This window comes from Pelobates fuscus, chromosome 2, assembly GCF_036172605.1.
Source record: "Pelobates fuscus isolate aPelFus1 chromosome 2, aPelFus1.pri, whole genome shotgun sequence".
NCBI lineage: Eukaryota > Metazoa > Chordata > Amphibia > Anura > Pelobatidae > Pelobates > Pelobates fuscus.
The window spans coordinates 119925702-119948667 of NC_086318.1; positions in this window are offsets into that span (position 1 = coordinate 119925702).

The following is a 22966-nucleotide window of genomic DNA, read 5'->3' on the forward strand; positions in this document are numbered from 1 at the left end:
GTAATTTCCCGCATGGATTATTGTAACCCTCTCCTGATTGGTCTCCCCAATAGCCGTACTGCACCCTTACAGTCCGTAATGAATGCTGCTGCTAGATTGATTTTCCTCTCTAGTCGTTTCTCTCACACCTCACCCCTCTGCCAGTCCTTACATTGGCTTCCTGTATGCTATAGGAGTCAATTCAAGGTACTAACTCACACCTATAAAGCACTGAACAACTCTAGCCCCTCTTATATCTCCTCACAGATCCATAGGTATGTCCCTTCTCGGTCTCTCCGTTCTGCCCGTGACCACCTCCTGTCCGTTGTCCGCACTCGTACGGCCAACTCGCGCTTGCAGGACTTCTCGCGGGCGGCTCCCTTCCTATGGAATAGCCTGCCTACCGCCATCAGACTCTCCCCTAGTCTTGCATCTTTTAAGAAGTGCCTTAAAACCCATCTCTTTAGGAAAGCTTATGGCCTCCAAGACTAACCCTTACCTCACATACCTGTCTCTTGCCCTCTCCAAAAGGGCAGCCCACCTTATTTGATTGTAAATTCCTGTCCTAATGTGTTTTACACCCCACCTCCTATAGAATGTAAGCTCGTTTGAGCAGGGTCCTCTTCAACCTATTGTTCCTGTAAGTTTATTTGTAACTGTCCTATTTATAGTTAAATCCCCCTCTCATAATATTGTAAAGCGCTACGGAATCTGTTGGCGCTATATAAATGGCAATAATAAATAAATAAAATAAATAGACTCTACTTTGGCTGTAGTAGTTCTGATGATTGGAGTAGCCTTTTAAATTCGTTGTTTGAACATGCAAGGGTTTTTGGCTCACCTTTTTCATTGTGGAAATCACTCTTTTTACTTTGGAACAAATGAGGTGAGACAGATATATCCTTTTGATAGAACAAATTGCAGCTACAAATGTTGTTTTTAATAATAATTCATAATATAGATCCCCAGTTTCTCAACTCCAATGATGGATTATTTTTTTAAATTATATTTTGTTTCCTAGTCCTTTGTATCCAAGTTGTGAAGCCTTGTTACATATATTGATTCATGACACTATAATGTTTAGAACATCTAATGCACATGTCTTATGTGTATCATTGTTTGTGTTTTTATTAAAAACAATAAGTAAGGTATGCTCCCTCATAACCCTCTTCCATCTTGGAAAGAAATAGAAACACTTCTGCTTAGGGCGTTACCGAATCCATATTTATAACATAAAATATATCTTTAGAGATCAACAGGGAGATGTTAAATATAATATCGAATGACCAGGGAAATAGAGTTAATTCCTTAGTAGACAATCATACGCATTTAAAATTATTTGAGTAACAGAAGGTTGTTAACCCACAATATCAACAAGAGATACATGCAATATGAAACCCATACAGGGAATAATAAAATAAATCTAACAACATTTTAATTTTAAGATATCTGTCTCCAGTTATTTCAGGGTCATCTGAAGGGGCATCATCTTTGAGACACATTACTTTCATATTGACTGTACATGACATCCACAACAGATGGGTTTCCCATAGGCTTTTCCTGATTCATAGATAATATAGACCATTCACTTTGATGTATCTGGAGACTGAGAAAGGTTTCCAAGTGATGTTGTTCCTACTCAACCAAAGCCAGTGAAGAAAGACATTAATGTTTGAACAACTGACTTGAATTCCAGTGTAGTAGGAACTTCTATGTATAGTCATAAAATAAATAAAAAAAAAATGTTGTTAAATTTGTTGCTTTAATAATATTCCTTTCATGAGTTTCTCAGTTGATTTTGTCACTTGTGTGAATAGTTTTCAATAAACTCTGTCCTTTACATACATGCCTAAGTTTGGTTGAGTTTATTTCCTAAAGAGTGAATTGTGAATTAGTGATATTGCAGAAGGTCTTGATGGTAAGGTATGTATTTTTGCTGATGATACCAAGATATATAACAGGGTTGATGTTCCAGGAGGGATAATCCAAATGGCAAATGATTTAGGTAAACTAGAAAAATGGTCAGAGCTGTGGCAACTGACATTTAATGTGGATAAGTGCAAGATAATGCATCTTGGACATAGAAACCCAAGGGCAGGGTATGGGCTATTTAATACCCTACTAACCTCAACATCTGAGGAAAGGGATTTAAGGGTAATTATTTCAGATGACTTAAAGGTAGGAAGACAATGTAATAGAGCAGCTGGAAATGCTAGCAGAATACTTGGTTGTATAGGGAGAGGTATTAGCAGTATAAAGAGGGAAGTGGTCATGCCTTTGTACAGAACACTGGAGAGACCTCACTTGGAGTATTGTACGCAGTAATGGAGACCGTATCTTCAGAAGGATATTGATACTCTAGAAAAAGTTCAGAGAAGGGCTACTAAGTTGGTTCATGGATTGCAGGATACAACTTACCAGAAAAGGTTAAAGGATCTTAACATGTATATCTAGGAGGAAAGACGAGACGGGGGGGTAATGATAGAAACATTTAAATACATAAAGGGAATCAACACAGTAAAGGAGGAGACTATATTTAAAAGAAGAAAAACTACCACAACAAGAGGACATAGTCTTAAATTAGAGGGACAAAGGTTTAAAAATAATATCAGGAAGTATTACTTTACAGAGAGGGTAGTGGATGCATGGAATAGCCTTCCAGCTGAAGTGGTAGAGGTTAACACAGTAAAGGAGTTTAAGCATGTGTGGGATAGGCATAAGGCTATCCTAGACATAAGATAAGGCCAGGGACTAATTAAAAGTATTTTGAAATATTGGGCAGACTAGATGGGCCGAATGGTTCTTATCTGCCATCACATTTTATGTTTCTATGTTTCTATTTCTAGTTTGAGCTAAAATAGCTGGATTGGCAGATGATTCAATCAACTGGATTCTCATAGCAAAGTTAGAGTTTACTCTTATTACTAAATAGCGTTTTCCCCATAGACTTCATTTGAGGAACTGATATTTAGTAAGACGTGTAACCCTTACTTTATTAAAAATAATTCTGCCCAAAAAGTCTACTTAAAATCCAGTGAAACATGTTAGGATACGTAGAACAAACACTGACTTGTTTTGCCATTAATGTTCGATGCATCACTATTCTATATTCATTAATCTTGCTCTAATCAGTCCATAGATTATCAAGGTAACCATAGTCATATGAATAGCTTTTTGCTATAAAACATAGGAGGACTCTCTACATCTACACCTGCACACTTAGTGAGAAGTAGATGATCGACTAACAAGAAATAGATGCAGTCTTTTTTACCATCACCTCACAAGCAGTGAGCAAGGTGGTAAACTATCTACCTCTACTGAAAATGTAATGGTACACCCCAGGCCCTCATATCAACAATGCAATAAGCTCAGCAGATAATACAAGTTGCCATTAGTTGCTATTCAGATTCATTACAGCCTGATGCACATTTTGTTCAACTGGTCTGCAGTTCATTACATTTGAGTAAGGAATTTATAGCTAATCTGGAATTTCTTTTGACACAGATGGCATTCATTGTCATCAGGCTGGTCAAAAAACTTATACTTTTATCCTCACAGAGTATTCTAGTAAATTAAAGAGAGTGTTTGCATGACTCTTTATTGTCATCGGCTGTTGACATCTCATGCTCCCAGCAAACTCTTTTTTAACGTCAATATCCAACAATAAAATGACAATGTGTCACATAATTTACAGACATCTACAACAATGTAAAATATCATATCACGTTGCACATACAACCACTGTTGCAATTAATCAACTTTGCAATTAATAGTTTTTATTTTTTGTCATTTCTTGAAACATATTTATTTATATAAGAAACTTAAAATTTCTTGGTCCACTTTAAATGTAAAGAAGGCACGCATGAATGTCTACCAGTCACAAGTATGCTTCATAACATGTTTATACTTATTGATAGTGTTAGCATTTTAAAGTTTGCTGGTCGCATTGATATATATTATATTTCTCCTAATTAAAGATGCAATCATTTGTAGATTAAAATAGAACTGTATCATGTTATGCATGACGGTCATTTTAATTTACTGGTTGATCTATCTATATTTTTTCAGTTTCTTTTATTAGACTAAAAGTGTAACTTTTGTTTCTTTTATTTCACTTTTCTACATTGAAACTATAAAAAGGCATTGTTTTCTTTTTTTTTGTGTTTCATAAATTACTCATAAATAGTAGTAAAGAAAAAGAAAAGCGTACTGCCAGTCTATATTAAAATATACATAAACCAAATCCAAGCTCCAAACATACATTTTGTAAACAACTTATTTACGTGTTCACTTTTAAGGTACAAAAAGGCAAATGATAATCACTGAAAAGAATCAAAGTAAACAATACATTTCACGGCAGATGTAATATAGAAAATTATGGCAACGTTAAAAAAGATATGGCAATGATTTGTTTTATGTACCCAGGGAAATCACAGAAATGCTGTACAGCTGTACACCAACAAATCTGCAGCAATCTTTCCATTTTTATACAGTAATGACAAAATTAAATATATGAAGTACTGGGTTCTGGCATCATTGTTACACTACCTAAGAATTATTCCATGGAGCAAAAATGTACTTCATGCAATATACGTAAGAAAGCCTATTTGTATAAGTTTTTTTTTTTTTTCAATATTTTAGTTGATATTGTGACTGCTGTTAAACATTTTTGAAAAAAAAATATAAATCATGTTGGGTATGCCAATGACAATAAAAGTATAGACATACTGGATACTGCACTCACCAACGATCCTAGGTGCTCTGAAACCAAGGCTGGTCAGGCCTCCCTAGATATGCATAATAAATAATAGTTCAGGCACTCCGGAATAACCAAAATAGCAGCTCTATTAGGGCAAAAGCAGCAAAGTTTCGACCCTACTGGATTGTTATCAAGCTCACAATGACAATGAAAGAGGATAACTCATTGCTTCTTTTTAAACTTATTTAAACTCTCAAAGGTGTCTGTTTTTGTTTTGTTTTTTTAACCCAAATTATGCTATTAGTCCTTTAAACATAGGCCAAAATTGAAGTCCAAACCATTGCTCTTTTAAACACTGCTGGCACAGGAGATTTTGAATGGGAATTTTAAAATAATAGTGTCAAGCATAATAGTCTTTTATGTGCTTAAGGATTTGTAATTAAAAAAAAATATCATGATCTCCAACCAAAAAATGGCAAAATCTAACAGTTTGTCATATGTGAAGAAACTACAAAAAAAGACAAATTTCCTGTACGGTTAAGTTAAGTGCTAAATTAGAGACTCACTTTCCATTTTTTTTTTTCAACTATACATGAAGTGTTTTAACTATTTGTGATACAGATAAGGGATATTAAAGGAACACATCAGAGAGGTTAATGACTGGTAGAGGAAATTACATCATGGTGTTTTAAAAATGTTATTTTCCATCTTGCAGGTAGAGAGCATTTTTCATGTAGTGGGAGTTTCATAAAAAACATTAAAAAGTAAGACATTAGTGTTAACTGAAAATATATGACAATCATACAGTTTAGAATTGTGCAGGGCAAAATTAAATCAGGTTCTAACCAAAGCAGGAAAAGTTTGTGGGTTTTTTTTCGTGTCAGCAACAATTAGTTCAAACCGCTGTATGGTTCAAATGAATTTCAATACCAAGAAAAATCTGACATGCTAAAAAGGCTATGCAAAATCAGGTATTTTCACTATGCTAATTATTAATTGACAAAATTAGACTACTATTTTATATTTAGATGAAAAAAGAAGTGAAAGAACCATAGTTTTAGAATCTTGTATTAATGAGAAATGGGGAGCATGAGTCATTTCAAGTTCAAAATAGTGGATTTAACCAAACAAGAAAGGGAAAAAGCAGCACACCCAGGGCAATGGCACCAGGTGGCACTATAGCAGGGATGCCATTTTGCCAACCTGACTGTTAGGGCCCCCTCACTGTCACCCTCACACTGTTACCCTCACACACTGCCCCCCAACTGTCACCCTGTCACTGTCACCCTCACACCCTGCCCCTCCACTGTCACCCTGTCACTGTCACCCTCACATCATGCCCCCCACTCTTTCACCTTCACATACTTGTATTAATGAAAAATGGGGAGCATAGTGGATTTATCAAACAAGAAAGGAAAAAAAGCAGCACACTCTGGGCTGGCCCATCCATAGGATGGACTGGGGCAATGGCCCCAGGTGGCACTATAACAGGGGTGGCATTTTACCACCCTGACTGTTAGGGCCCCCTCACTGTCACCCTCACACTGTTACCCTCACACCCTGCCCCCCAACTGCCTACCTGTCACTGTCACCCTCACACCCTGCCTTCCCACTGTCACCCTCACACTGTCACCCTCACACCCTGCCCCTCCACTGTCACTGTCACCCTCACACCATGCCCCCACTCTGTCACCTTCACATCCTGCCCCTCACCTCTGTCACCTTCACTGTCCCCTTCATACCCTGCCCTCGACTGTCACCCTCACACCCTGCCCCCCCCACTGTCACGTTCACACCCTGCACCCCATTGTCACCCTGACACTGTCACTGTAATCCTTACACCCTGCCCACTCACTTTCACCCTCACATCCTGCCCCCAGTATTGTCAGCCTCACATCCTGCCACCCACCACTGTCACCTCCACACACTGCCATCCACTGCCATCACACCCACACTGTCACTATCATCCTCACATCCTGCCCCCATAGTGTCATGCTCACATCCTGCCACCCACCACTCTCACCCTCACGTCCTGCCCCTATACTGTCATTCTCACATCCTTCCCCCTTACTGTCAACCTCACATCCTGCTACGAACCACTGTCACCTTCACATACTGCCTCCCTCCACTGTCACACTCACATATTGCCCCCCATAACTATTTTGTTAAGTTGGGGAAAAAACAGTGACCTCTCAGCTGGCACCACACAAATTAAAATAAACATGTCATCATTAGGTCATAAAATAAAAACACCTTACTAACATAAGTATAAGAATTTATTAAACACAAATGAGGTTAGGTGTCTTTGTTGCAAAATGGGTTGGCACTTAATTTTAAATTTACTATTGCAATATTATTGTTTAAGTTTGAGAACCAGTGCTTGCACAGCAACACTAGGTGGACCTAAGGGGCAGTGTAGAGCACTAAGGTACAGGGGGGCAGTGGAGATCACTAAGGGACAGGGCGGGATGAGGGACCTAGGGACAGAGGGCAGGGGAGAGCACTGAGGGGCAGGGGAGCAGGGCAGATAACTAAGGGGCAGTGGAGAGCATTAAGGGACAGGAGGGGAGAGGAGATCACTAAGGGACAGGGGGTCAGAGGAGAGCCTACCCTACCCCAAAACCCTTTCTTCACACTACACACATACACAATGCATCCTTACACATACACGGAAACAAACAGTGAATCCTAAACAGACACAGAAACACACCATGCTTCTCTTACACACTCACCCTTACACACAATGCATCCATTACACACACACACACAATTCACCCTTCACACACACACAATGCATCCCTCACACACACAGTGCTTCCTACACACACACACACACACACACCAAGAATGCAGCCCTTGCACACACAATGCACCCCTCACACACACACAACGCATTCCTCACACACGCACCAAGAATGCAGCCCTTGCACACACAATGCATCCCTTACATACAAAAACACACAATGCGTCCCATACACACACACTCACACTCTGAAACACAATGCATCTTACACACACTCAATGCACCCCTTACCTACACACACACACGGCATCCCTTACATACACAGAAACACATCTTGCATCCCTTACACATACAAAAACAGATTGAACCACAAGTGAGTGTCCAAGTGGAAACACTTGTGAAACCACACAAAAGAGAGTGTTAAAATACCAGATGTAAAATTCCATGTTTACCTATCCTTGAATGATGGGTATAAAAACAGGACTCAAGCCCATAAAAATAAGAAAGGCAGAGAAGGAGAGAGAAATATCTGGTTTAAAAAAACCTTACAATTTATTGTTCAGCAAAAATGAAGAGTACATACTAATACTCACACTCACTGGGGGTTGTTTACTAAGGTTTCTTAGGAGTGAACCTTCTGAGTGGCAGCTCTTTTTGACCAGTTCCTGCACGAGTGCTATATCCACTGTTTGTTTGTTGTACTGCAAACACAGATTCACACAATGCATCACACACACACACAAATCTTTCGGGGGGGGGGGGGGGGGGGGGCACATAATTATAATGGCATCCACGCTTGGGCCCTTTTTGACATCATCATGAAGGGGAGGGGCATATTCATTATCACATAAAGCCAGGGTGAATAGCGTTTTCACAACTATGGTGTCAGGAATACATGTATTTATTCCTGACACTATAGTGTTCCTTTAATCAAATTAAAGTAACATTCTGGTCACCATAAAAACTTAATCTAAATGAAAATGCTATATTGCCAGGAGGCCCCTAGGTGCTCTCTTTCCTTTACGGGGCTAAACCCTCTCTCAAATGGTTTAACCCCAAAGACTGCCTCCAGCTCCAGATCTCCAGGTCGCTCAGTGTCAGAAAGTGCAGATTGACGTCAGCTGAAGCTCTAAGCCAATCACTAGTTCACGGTTCATAAAAATGTTTTACTTTTTTGTAAATAGGAAGCTACTGATTGACTTAGAGTGCTAGCTGACCGCTCTAGCCAATCAGCGACACCCCTAACTAATGGCACTCTGTGCTTGCTGTAAATAAAAGTGATTTTTTTTTTTACCTGGGGAGATGAAAAGTTCCAAAGTGTCCCCCCCCCCACCCGCGGACGCCTATGCACACTCTTAGAAACACACAATGCATTCATTACACACAAACACACACTGCTTTCTCTCCCTTTCAAACAAACACACTGCATCCCTTATACACACACATACAGTCAGGTCCATAAATATTGGGACATCGACACAATTCTAATCTTTTTGGCTCTATACACCACCACAATGGATTTGAAATGAAATGAACAAGATGTGCTTTAACTGCAGACTTTCAGCTTTAATTTGAGGGGAGGGTATTTACATCCAAATCAGGTGAACGGTGTAGGAATTACAACAGTTTGTATATGTGCCTCCCACTTTTCTAATCTCTTATTTACATCACATTAAAGGGACACTATAGTCACCAGAGCCACTACAGCTTAATGTAGTGGCTCTGTTTTTTATAGCCTGTCCCTGCAGGCTTTTTAATGTAAATACACTGCCTTTTCAGAGAAAAGACACTATCTGCAGCACTGGCATTAGCTCAAATGGCACATTATATAGGTGGGGCATTGTGATGTCACATGGTGGGCAGAACAAATGGGGGGACAGCAAATTTTAGTTTGCTTAGATGGAACAAACTAAAAAAAAAACAACAACAAGATTTTCATTCTCCAAGCAGTTAGCAAAACAAATATATATTGCAAACCTAGTCTCACACTAAGAACAATGACAAAATGTAAATCCTCTATCACCCACTCCAAGTTGTTTTAAATGACCTCTACAGTAACTAATAGTTAGATACAGTTGCAAGCTAAGCCTAGTCTCATACTAGAATCAATGACCTAGGCTTAGCAAGATTACCCTTTTTTTTATTTGTTAACAAGTGATCATCACACTCTCCAAAAGAAGGATTTTCTTTCTATAAACCCATTCCCCAAAAGAAGGATTTTCTTTCTATAAACCCATTCCCCAAAAGAAGGATTTTCTTACTATAAACCCATTCCCCAAAAGAAGGATTTTCTTTTTCCTAACATCTAACAAATACAAAACTTTTAACAACTGTATAATGGTAACCTATTCTAACACTAGGAACAATTAGAAAATTTCACTCTGACTCTCCAACTCAAAGTACCCCTGGCCGTAACTAATAATTACATACAGGGGCGTATTAGCCGCGAGGCAAACAAGGCATTTGCCTTGGGCGGCATTTTTCAGGGGGCGGCAAAAAAAGCTGCCCCCAAACGCCCAGGGCAAATGTCTTGTTAGCCTTGCGGCTAACAGACATGCCGGATGGGCTGGCTGTTAGGCGCGGGCGGCAGTGGCGAGGGAGCTCTTCCCCTGAGCTCTCTGCTCAGCTCCCTCGCGCGCCGCCCGCAGAGTGAGGCTGGGAGCCGGAATATGACGTCATATTCTGGCTCCGCCTCCCAGCCTCACTCTGCGGGCGGCGCGCGAGGGAGCTGAGCAGAGAGCTCAGGGGAAGAGCTCCCTCGCCACTGCCGCCCACGCCTAACAGCCAGCCCAGCAGCCCGACCAGCAACACCAGAAAGAGAGAGAACCCTCCCCCCCCCCCCAGCATTCCTAAAGGTAAGGAGGCTGGGGGGGTTGTTAAATAAATAAAAAAAGTGAGTGTTAATGTGAGTGTGTGTGTTTGTCTGCTAGTGTGTGTCTCTTAGTGTGTGTGTCTGTCTGTCTGTCTCGTAGTGTGTCTGTTAGTGTGTGTCTGTCTGTTAGTCTGTCTCTTAGTGTGTCTGTTAGTGTGTGTCTGTCTGTTAGTCTGTCTCTTAGTGTTAGTGTCTGTCTCTTAGTGTTAGTGTCTGTCTCTTAGTGTTAGTGTCTGTCTCTTAGTGTTAGTGTCTGTCTCTTAGTGTCTGTCTCTTAGTGTTAGTGTGTGTCTGTTAGTGTCTGTCTGCTAGTGTGTGTGTGTCTGTCTCTTAGTGTCTGTCTCTTAGTGTGTGTCTGTCTCTTAGTGTGTGTCTGTCTCTTAGTGTGTCTGTAAGTGTGTGTGTCTGTCTGTCAGTGTGTGCCTGTCTGTTAGTGTGTGTCTGTTAGTGAGTGTGAGTGTGTTTGCCTGTTAGTGAATGAGTGTCTGTTAGTGAGTATGTGTTTCTGTCAGTGAATATGTGTGTGTGTGTATTTAGAATGTGGGGCAGGGTGGAAGGGTTGGGTGGGGGTGGCGCGTGGAAGGGTTGGGTGGGGATGGGGGGGGGGGGCGCCTGAGTTTTGTCCTGCCTAGGGCAGCACAAAACCAGAATACACCACTGGTTACATATACTTGCTAACTCTAGTTATCTACTAGGATCAATGACCCTGGCTATCTCCCACACAGACATAACAAGTGTAAAAACACTGTATGACCGCTGATCTGTCTCCCTCAGTAATTGCAGTCAAAATCCTGCTTGGAAGTTGAGATTGGTTTATTGTCTTTCTCTTTTTTGCTCGTTTGTCACTTGATCTGTGAAAAAAAAATAATACTGGTTTTCCGCCAACCATCATCTTTGTTTACTACATCTTGATTGGATAAGAGATACTACCCACATAATTGGGTGGACCTCTGGTTCTTCATGGGGAATTAAATTCCTGCCCCCTCTCCCCCCCCCCCAAAAAAAAAAATAGTAGAAAAAAACAATAGCCTGTTTTTTCATTTCCATACATCTTTTTTTTCTGATGCCAAGAATGGCACTACAAATCAAAAACCATACCGTGCATGTTCAGGCTTGCGCAAATCAGTTCCACTGATATTTTGGAGTGTGAAATCAGGATTCTGCCTGATCACCTGATTAAGTAAAACTCCAAACAAACGTGTTTTCATAGGAAAGGGTTTTTTACAGCAAGAACAATAAGGAAGTGGAATTTTCTGCACGAAGAGGTGGTTTTATCAGAGTCTGTACAGATGTTAAAATGGCAATTGAATGAATACTTGCAAAACTTGATATTCAGAGATATAAAGTTTTAATAGGTGTGGTAATAGCTTTATGATTAGTGATGTCCCGAACAGTTCGCTTGCGAATAGTTCCCGCCGAACATAGCGTGTTCGCATTCGCCACGGATGGCGAACATATGCGATGTTCGGTCCGCCCCCTATTTTTTTTGTGGTCTTTCAGCCAAATTTACTAATACTAAGTATACATTACTTAGTATTAGTAAATTGTGCCCCTACTCGCAATACCGCGAGTAGGGGCATGTCTATTAAACAGTGAGCAGCCTGTGGCTGCTCACTGTTTAAAAAAAAAAAAAAAAAAAGTGTCCCCCCTCCCTGAGCTGGTGGGGGCCCTAAAGTAAAAAAAAAGGGGAGGACTTATTGTCCTTCCCCCTGGCCCCCACCCCTGAGCAGTGGGTGGGGGCCCTAAATACCAATGGGGGGACCTATTGTCCTCCCCCCGGCCCCCACTCCTGAGCGGCGGGTGGGGGCCCTAAATACCAATGGGGTGACCTATTGTCCTCCCCCCCGGCCCCCACCTCTGAGCGGTGGGTGAGGGCCTTAAATACCAATAGGGGGGGGACCTATTGTCCTCCCCACGGGCCCCACCCCTGAGCGGCGGGTGGGGGCCCTAAATACCAAAAAGGGGGACCTATTGTCCTCCCCCCGGCCCCCACCCCTGAGCGGCGGGTGAGGGCCCTAAATACCAATGGGGGGGGACCTATTGTCCTCCCCCCAGCCCCCACCCCTTTTTTCTAAAATCTTCTTTCTTCAGCCCCCAAAAAGGCCAAATAAAAAGCCAATATAACCGTCGCACCCAATCAGAGTGCTCTGTGTCATTTTACACAGCGTGGGAAAATTTCAAAGAACTTTCCCACGCTGTGTAAAATGACACAGAGCACTCTGATTGGGTGGATTTCAAGCCACCCAATCAGAGTGCTCTGTGTCATTTTACACAGCATGGGAAAGTTCTGTGGAATTTGCCCACGCTGTGGAATTTGACTCATAACTCTCTGATTGGTTACTTAAAATGACACAGAGCACTCTGATTGGGTGGCTTGAAATCCACCAATCAGAGTGCTCTGAGTCATTTGACACAGCGTGGGAAAGTTCTTTGGAATTTTTCCACGCTGTGTAAAATGACACAGAGCACTCTGATTGGCTTAAACCAACCAATCAGAGTGTTCTAAGCCTAATTGCAGGGTGTGGCAAGGCTTTATAAGCCTTGACCTGCCCTGCGGAGCTCAGTACCCGGCGTGCCCTCGAAGGGTGAAGAAGGATTCATTTTTTTTGCACTCGTTTTTTTTTTTTTGCGACGGTTATATTGGCTTTTTATTTGGCCTTTTTGGGGGCTGAAGAAAGAAGATTTTAGAAAAAAGAAGACATCTAATGGTAAGTTTATTTTTATTTAATTACAGGTTTTTAGCTTTATTGACTCCCCCCTCATTATTTTTAGGGTGAGGGGGGTAGGTAGGGGGACCATTTTTTTGCGGGGGGGAGGGGGTGACTAGGGGTTTGGGGACCCCTAGTCACCTGGGGGGACATTTTTTTAGGGCCCCCACCAGCCGCTCAGGGGTGGGGGCCAGGGGGAGGACATTAGGTCCCTCTCCCTATTGGTATTCAGGGCCCCCACCCGCCGCTCAGGGGTGGGGGCCGGGGGGAGGACAATAGGTCCCCCTATTGGTATTTAGGGCCCCCACCTGCCGCTCATGGGTGGGGCCCGGGGGGAGGACATTAGGTCCCCCCCTATTGGTATTTAGGGCCCCCACCCATGAGCGGCGGGTGGGGGCCCTAAATACCAATAGGGGGGGACCTAATGTCCTCTCCCCGGGCCCCACCCATGAGCGGCGGGTGGGGGCCATAAATACCAATAGGGGGGACCTATTGTGTGGGGGCCGGGGGGAGGACAATAGGTCCCCCCCTATTGGTATTTAGGGCCCCCTCTTGCCGCTCAGGGGTGTGGGCCGGGGAGGAGGACAATAGGTCCCCCCATTGGTATTTAGGGCCCCCACCTGCCGCTCATTGGTGGGGGCCGGGGCAGAGGACATTAGGTCCCCCCCATTGGTATTTAGGGCCCCCACCCGCCGCTCAGGGGTGCGGGCCGGGGGGGAGGGCATTAGGTCCCCCCCTATTGGTATTTAGGACCCCCACCAGCCGCTCAGGGGTGGGGGCCAGGGGGGAGGACATTACGTCCCCCCCCCAATTTGTGTTTAAGGCCCCCACCCACCGCTCAGGGGTGGGGGCCAGGGGGGAGGACATTAGGTCCCCCCCTTATTCTTGTTTAGGGCCCCCACCCACCGCTCAGGTGGGTGGGGGCCCATCACTATTGTGGCCAGAAAGAGTCCCTGTGGGTTTTAAAATTCGCCTGCATATTGAAGCCTATGGCGGTTCGCAAACATTTGCGGAAGTTCGCGTTTGCCGTTCCCGAACGGCAAATTTCATGTTCACGACATCACTATTTATGATCCATGAAGAGATCTTATTGCAATTCTGGGATTGAGAATGCATTTTTTCCTAGTGCGTCACAAAATTGGAAAGCAATTCTGACATGTTTGTTTACCTTCTTTTGGATCAACTTGATGTACACATGTCTCCTTTCAGCCTACGTAACTATGTTGTGAGCGCATACTCAGGAATATTTGTTAATGCTTTTCCCTCTAGCCATGTTATTATATGGGAGTGATTTATTTTCAAAGTAACTTTGATTTCTATACCGGGACTCCTTTGAGTTCTTCTGGATCCCAGAAAGAGGCAGTAAATGATGGTCCCTTCTTCCACCCATGCTGTGCTACAACCTGCAAGATTCAAAGAAGATAGCTACAGCTAGAAAGAATCTAGACAGATGGAGAGAGTGAGATGCCTACAGGCATTGTTCAAGGCATATGTGCAAGCTGTATATAAAGCACATATGCCTATTTTTAGCCAGGAAAATGTACTTATACTGTGAATACAATGTTTGTACTGTGTATGTGAGTATTATGGTCACATGCACATGGCCATGATTTTTACTTTCCAGAGTCGTTTTTAATTATTTTATTTTGTTACCATCTACAAAAGGAATTAACGTTTCTACTCTAATTTCAGGGCCAGACTGAATACTGCATGGACTCTAATTATTTTATACCACCATTACTTCTATGAAAAAATAATGAACATTTTAATTTGCCCATATTTACGTAATTTTACATTTTAGTGATACCTGAAAATCTCAGTAAAGACACTATCAATATTTTTCAGTTACATGTTTATTTTGTTGCATGCCTGTCTGCTAATTGGTCAGTGCTATCAGTAGGGATTCACATTTTAAAATAAGGTTCTGCTAAATGAATTGATTAAAGGAATTAAGCTATTAAAGGAACTCTCCAAGCTGGACTGAACCATGAACACTAAAGCATGCTGTAGTGGTTATGGTTCTAAAAGTGCCCTGGAATCCCCTTCCCCTCCCCCCTAAATATAAGCAGTCAAAATGTTGTGAATGTTTTCACTTCGTACCAGGTCTACTGGGTCCCACTGGCATCCTCAACTACTACAGCCAGATGTAGTTAACACGTCCTCTTCTTGAGTATTGGTGCAGTGCTTAGCTCCTGGGCTAAGAGGGATAAGCTGCTTCTCTCTGATACTCTCTGTCAATGATCTAGCCCTGCCATGCAAGGCTTAGCTCAGGACATCAAAAGGAATCTCCTAAGCTGAAGCTTCTGGTTCTCTGACTGAGGTAGTGGAGAAGGGGTGTTTATAATTACTTATTCCCTGTTTTCTAAAGTACCCACTAGAGCCTGCAATAGTTCCCTGTGTTTGATTAATGTTCAATTAACAGAGCAGAGGATAACGACTTATAAAGTATGCACACTGTGATGTAAATATTAACCTATCTTTTCATGACTCACTGCCATGGGTTGTGTGGTATGGGCTGCATAAACTAAGTGATTTAACTTCTAAACATTAGAGAATTGAGAACAAAATTGGTTCGACAATCTAAAGTTGTTTTAATACTGAGGGTATCCCTTTAAGTTTGAAAACACTTTTTTGCTAGTTAAAAGTCATTTTGGAGCTCTTTCCCCAGACTACTTATTCTTGCTGACAGTATCCAATATAATGTTCTACATCTCAGATTTTAGTGGCTTAACTTTATTATTTCTGTAATTAAAATAAATGTTGGTTATTTTTTTAATACTCTGTAAAAAAGGAGTTAATGAACCAAAGTATTTTTCAAGCTATATTTCATTAATCAGCTAAAATTCCATAGAAAACCTGTTTAAGCCATAGTTGGGCATAATCGCTAAATGGTCATGAAACCTAGAAGGGTGTATATTTACTTAATTAACTGTGTTAGAATAGAAGGTGAAATTTTATGGTCTTGTTGAATGAGAAGGAAAACATACAATATCTTTTTGACAGCCAGAAATAATCCAATACACCTATTTAGGTAGAACTGCATATATTTCTCAGAGGTATCAGAGAAGAATATGTAATCAGGTAGAAATGAATTATATATATGCATTTATTCAAAACATTGTTTCAACTATTGTGGGATGCAGATCATGGTGATTGTATAACTTCGGCATTAAGCTGAGTAAGTCCTGGAGGAATAGCAGCGAAAATGTATCCTTTACCCTTTAGCATAGTTTGTTAATGACACTTTTTTTTTTAATACAAAGAAAATTGGAATTTGCAGTTCATCTCAGCAAAAAAAACATGTAGCTGTAAAGAACAATGAACACATTCCATCCCTTCTAGTCATTATTGTGCTATTTTCTTGACACACTTAACATAGAGAATAATAAGAAAAACATTTGGTTGATACATATTTGAAGTTTGAATGAATGGTTTTCATCCATGATCCTCTGTCACTGTGTTTTTGCACAGAGTAACTTATATCTACAGCAATTTACCAGAGGTGCAGAATGTATAAGACTGCCCTTTCTCTCTGTAACGTGAAAGGAAGATGATTTACTTCCTCTCCACTCTGCCAGCCGAGATCCTCTCCACTTTAAGTATGTTCTTGCTGGACAGGTGCACACATTGAAAATGTCACCCTAATCCAGATCTGGAAAGAGCTTGATCAATGGCTATGAGAAAATGTGATTGTCAGCTCGATTGATCTAATAAGTGGTAATATGAGTGAGGACTGAACTACATATCTCATTTGCCTCTGCTATACATGGGATAAATACATAGAGGGCCATGACTGGTAGAGTCTGGGAGTAGTATCTGTTTCAGACTTTTGTGCATTCTATTGTAGCAATTTTAGGGAGCCGCTGTAAGGAAGGTATTTTTTTTGTATATGCTTTGCATATTTTATTGCATTATCACTATATATATTAAAAACAATTGGACAATTATTGGCTGCTCAAGCTGGTTATGTTTCTCCCACTCTGCACTTTTATCAAAATTAACCTTTATTACTATTTACATATTAATGGCTTCTCTGTATTAAATAACAGCTGCTCCTGTAGTTAAAGGGACACTATAGGCACTAAAACAAATATAGCTTAATAAAGCAGTTGTGGTGTGTAGATCGTGCCCCTGCAGTCTTGTTGCTCAATTCTCTGTCTCTTAGAAGTTAAATCACTTTGTTTATACAGTCCTTGCACATCACCATTCATGTGACTTGCACAACCTTCCTAAACACTTAATGTTTAACCCCTTAACCCCTTAAGGACACATGACATGTGTAACATGTCATGATTCCCTTTTATTCCAGAAGTTTGGTCCTTAAGGGGTTAAGGACGGCGGGTGTGCTACGCTGTCCTTGGGGATCCAGCTATAAGTGCCGGGGGGCGGCATAGCATGTCTCCACCATCCTATGTACTTACCCGGTAGCCGGCGATCCCACGCGGTAACGAGGTGGGTGGGACTCACCTGGAATCTCAGGGAGTCCCCCTGATGCCATGGACGGCATAGCCGTCAACAGCAGTGCCAGCAGGGGGAGTGCCTGTTATGACAGGTAGTCTCCCTGCTGCCTGTAAAAACAAAACAAACAAAAAAAACTATTTAAAACAGTTTAAAATTAAATTATATGTACTTAGATCATGTAAATGTAAATATATATATATATATATATATATATATATGTGTGTGTGTGTGTGTGTGTGTATATATATATATATATATATATAAAAATAGAAAGTAATCTTGCACTCCATATAGAAAAAGTACTTGCCCGGTGCTTGTCAAGCCAAAATGTAGATAGGTAGAAAATGATAGCACTCCCAGGACTCCAATTTAAGATTTAACTTTTAATTTATTAGTAAAATAAAAAGATCGACGTTTCAGTCTGCCATTTGCAGACTTTCATCAGGACTAACACATACACAACTGGTGCACACATATATACAGAAATAAAAACCAGCAATCAACTTACCCACCACCGGAATACACTCCCACTCCCTGTCTGTCCGGACAGACAGGGAGTGGGAGTGTATTCCGGTGGTGGGTAAGTTGATTGCTGGTTTTTATTTCTGTATATATGTGTGCACCAGTTGTGTATGTGTTAGTCCTGATGAAAGTCTGCAAATGGCAGACTGAAACGTCGATCTTTTTATTTTACTAATAAATTAAAAGTTAAATCTTAAATTGGAGTCCTGGGAGTGCTATCATTTTCTACCTATCTATATATATATATATATATATATATATATATTTGTGCTCGGAATTTAAATACGTAATGGATAGTAACTGTGAGCAAAGTTGGTTGTGGTGTGCCGAAACCAACGTACGAGTGGGCCTGTAAATAAAAGAGGGCCCACCAAGGAGAATGTAATTATAACAGGGTGTAGGTGGGTGGGAACAATCAGCTGAAAGGCAGAGGTGAGTAGGGGCTGGGAGTTTAAGTAGGGGACTTACTCCTCCCACAAATTCAGGCCTCCACAAGTTCAGGCCTTTTAACTTGTGCTCGGAATTTAAATACGTAATGGATAGTAACTGTGAGCAAAGTTGGTTGTGGTGTGCCGAAACCAACGTACGAGTGGGCCTGTAAATAAAAGAGGGCAAAAAGATAAATTCGAGAAATACACACTTTATTGCATTTTTTACAAAACCAAGTTGCTGAAAGCTTGGCGAAGCTCTTTCTCTGGCTGTGGAATATATGCAGTATATATGGAGGATTTCCACCGCCCCAGTCTCTTGATGATATGGACCGGTGTGTTAGTGCTAGAGGCTGCAGAGGCGGCTCTTATACGGAAGGAGTGCCTAGAGAATGCAATCGGGTTGTGTCCGAGCTTAGATAACAGAATTCTGATATGAACCATCAATTTTGCTGTGGTTAACGGGTGCCCTTGTAGTGTAGAGAGCGGAGAGTCCAGTAGGTGACTGTGCAGAGTTGACCGTAGGTGGTCTAGTACTTTTACCGGACACCAGGCATTATCAGTAGGGAAGAGAGGAATTATAGTAGGGTGTAGTGACCGGTTGGTTTTAGTTGTAGGGATCGAAAGTTGGTAGTGATCCTCTATTTTAGTGAGGTGTGATATTTTAAGTCTTAGCTTCGTATCTCCTTGACAAATTACGGTGAACGCTCTAGGTCTGAGAAAACCGTAGAAAGCGAGATATAAAGCAGATTTGATCACCGTATTTGTGCCGATGTCGAATGGGGCTGTGTCAAGGAGATTGCTAAGTGACCTGAAGATAGGCCCATCTATAGGTAATCTAATGGTAGAGAGTGGAGGTGAAACCTTTGATATTCCTTTCAAAACCTTTTTGACGGGGTATGAAGACAGGAAAGGTGTGTTGTTAGGAAAAAAAGGTGAGGCTGTGGTGCTGGACCCCCGTGAGATATAGTTTAATGGTGTTGTGAGATAGTTTAAGGTGTAGGTGGAAAAAAGAGGCAAAAGCCACCATGGTTTGAATAGAGAAGTCCCCTTGTAAACCGAACTCTGCTGTGAATTTATTAAATATATTAAGAGCCCTATTGTAAGTGATAGCCGTGTTTGGTGATAATGCTTGGTGAGGGAGTGCTCTAGTGTGGTTCAAGAGTGTGCTTAATCCAGGATTAGATCGTGGAACCGTGGTGTCCTGGATGGTTGTAGGTGAGCCGTTGGGAGTGCCTGAGAAAATGCCTGAAATTGAGAACGAGAAAGAGCGTCAGCGGCCGTGTTGTGAATACCCGGGATGTGAAAACAAACTAAGTGAAACTGGCCGGATGCTGCCAACCAGGTCAGCTTGCGAATCAGCCGCATGATGGTCAGGGAAGATGATCGCCCTTTGTTCACGATTTCGCAAGCTGACGAGTTATCAGAGTAGCATTTGACTGCCTTGCCAGACCAGAGATGACCCCAGGTGTGTGCGGCCGCCACAATGGGATAAATTTCAAATAGTGCTGAGGTCTCTCTGAATCCTGGCAAGGCATCCGTATCAGTGGGCCAATGGCCCCTGAACCAGTGGTTCCCAAAAATGGCTGCAAAAGCGGTATTGGCTGCTGCGTCTGTGTGGATGATGGGTGAAGAGGTGGAGAGAGGGGGAATAAACATGGAGATTCCATTCCAGTCCTTCAAAAACTTCCCCCACATAGCTAAGTCAGCCTTGGCGTGGGGGTCCAAAGAAACTGTGCCAGAGTCCGGAACTCCGTGCAGCAGGCAAAGGAGTCTGGATATGAAAGACCTTCCCTACGGAATGATGCGCATCGCAAAGTTCAGGGATCCGAGAAGGGACTGAAGTTCTTTTCTAGTGCAAACATCATTCCGCAGGAACAAGTCATCTCCCCTCTCAAACGTGACAGTTTGTCGTGGGGGAGGCTAGCTCTGAGGTTAACCGAGTCCAGTTCTATCCCCAGAAAAGTCAATTTAGTTGTGGGGCCTATAGTTTTGGCTGTGGACAAAGGGACTCCAAGTGTGGAAAATAGTGCAGTAGTGCTTCTGATTGCTGTGGGTGAAGGTGACCCTGGCTCTATTAGTAAAAAGTCGTCGAGGTAGTGGATAACGGAGTGACACCTGGTGACGTTCAGAAGCAGCCAGCATAGTGACTCTGCGAAAATGTCGAACAGTTTGGGGCTGCTTCGAGAACCGAAAGTGAGTCGTGTAGAGAAGTAATATTTCCCTCGCCATTTAACACCGTGTAAGTGCCAGAGTGAGGGGTGCATGGGTAGTAATTTAAACGCGTTTGTGATGTCCGTTTTGCTAAGCCAGGGTCGATTACCAGATGATATGATGGACTGTATGGCGTCGTCGATGGTTACGTACTGAAGTGAGAATTTGTCTGCTGGAATGAGTGCGTTTATGCTTGGAACAAAAGAGGAGTGCGGTGCCGATAAATCAATAATTAGACGTTTTTGTTTTTTTTTATTAGAATATTTGTGAATAGCAATACCAATGGGGTTAGTGCGCCAGGAGGAGAATGGTGAAGAGGTGAAGGGGCCGATCATGAAACCGTTGGTGATTTCAGAGGCAATGAGAGTGTCTATGGAGACTGGGTCTAAACGTGCTGACTGGAGATTAGGGCATTCTAGTGTACCTGGGGGAATGGCTACAATACCCATGAGAAACCCTTTAGTGAACCCTGTGGTGAGATAATCCACCAGATGATTAAGCCTGGGATCCCTTGTCTTGAGCACCACAGAGATATCACCATAATTGAATGCCTTGTTCTCAAGTACATCCTGTGAGGCTATGAGCAAGGACACCAGACACACATCCTTCCCGTCTAGGATATCTTTCCTGATAGAGTCAGGGGCGGAGTGTGCTGGTGACTCAAATGGTGTAATGGCTGTGCCCGGTGCTGGAGGGGGGAGTATAGGAGGGCATGTTGGTATAGTAGGTACAGCCGTGAAAGCGACTGGGACTACCGTGGTAGTACCTGGGGAGGAGATGGCGCTTTCCACCTTAGATAGCCTGCTATTGAGGGTCTGTAGATTGGCCAAGATCTCTGCCAGGGTATCCTGGGTGGCCGTGCTGTTGCTTGGTGGTTGTCCTTGAGAGCTAGTCCCTGGCCTGGGCTCGGGGGCTTGGTGAGTAAGTAGCCTATAAAGTTCAGCCTTCCTAGCTGTGGCCGGAAAGGGGATTCCCCTGAGCCTAAGCTCGGCCGTAATTTTGGGAATAGTCCATGCTCTCAAGGACGTGGGGGTTGAAAGAGTGAGTGATTCGCCTGGAGACCCGGGTCTGGTAGGCGTGAATGGAGTTTCTTCTGTCAATTCTTTGGTTGGAATAGGTTCTTGGGACATTCTAAAAGGAATGATTATGTGAAAGATATATTAGAAGGGGCGTAAGGTAAGTAGGCGGGGTATGTGGGGTGGTGTATATGGAAGAACTGGACTGTAATGCTAGATGCCAAAGCGAAAAACTTAACTGTTGAATGTTTGGATAGGTGAGGCCCTGCTAATGCCAAGTGGCGGTGAGAGGCTCTACCTATGATTTGGTTTATGACGTAGTTGCCACAGACGTGGTGGCGGGATGTTGGCCTCTCGGTGACAGTAGAGAGAAATCAAAACGTGTGGCCGTGACAGGTGAGGCCCTGACTAGCGCCCTGTAGTAGGGCATGCGAGGCTTGTAACTATGATTTGGGCGTGGGGCCGTACCTCCGTGTTGAGGTGGGGGGGGGATGGAAGGCCTCGCTGGGACGGGTTTTCTGATAGGGTGCGCTAAGGCATTAGCCTAGACCCTGTAGCCAGTTCGATTGTATATTTAAGGATAAGGTGAGAGGACTGGAATGTTGTGTAGATACTAACCTTGACTTCTTGCGAATGGTATCTGGAACCTTCTGGTGGTAATAAGTGTGGTAAGTCGCGTCTTATGCGGTCCTTGAGGAAGAGTCCTGAGGCTTTAAGACAGATGTTGACTTATTTATGCGTATCGTGGTGGCGTATGATTTGAATTGGGAGTAGGTTGTTTGTTAGGGGCGCAACGTGAGATCCTGCATTGAGGGATCTGGAAGGTTTAAGTGTGTGACTGGGCTGAAATAGATATTTGTGAGAAGGCTGGATGAGGCCTTGGGGTGACGATTGGACGTATTTGGGTATAGACGTAAGTACCTGAAGGTATGGCTGAGTACCGGGTCAGGTTTTGGTGTTTTCCGGAGCCTGATGGCTGTATGACCGTATGTCTGAGTAGAAATAATAGTAAAGAATTAACGTACCGTGGGCGTAAGCCTGTGGAAAAGTAGTAATGAACTTGAGACCGTGATAGGTTTTATATGAGGTGTAGTAACAAACGAGTTGTGAACTATACCTTGGTTTGACAAAGAAATTACGTTATGCGAAACGGTTTAACTGTGTAGAACCGGGGGAAGCCTAGAATAATACTGGAGCTAAGGGTTAACCGAAGAAAAATTCCATAGTTAACGACAGGTGTGGAGGTAAGTAATAAAACCCAATATGTAAACATTTTAGGCCTATGGCTTTATAATGCAAAGTGATAAAATACAATACCTGTTCC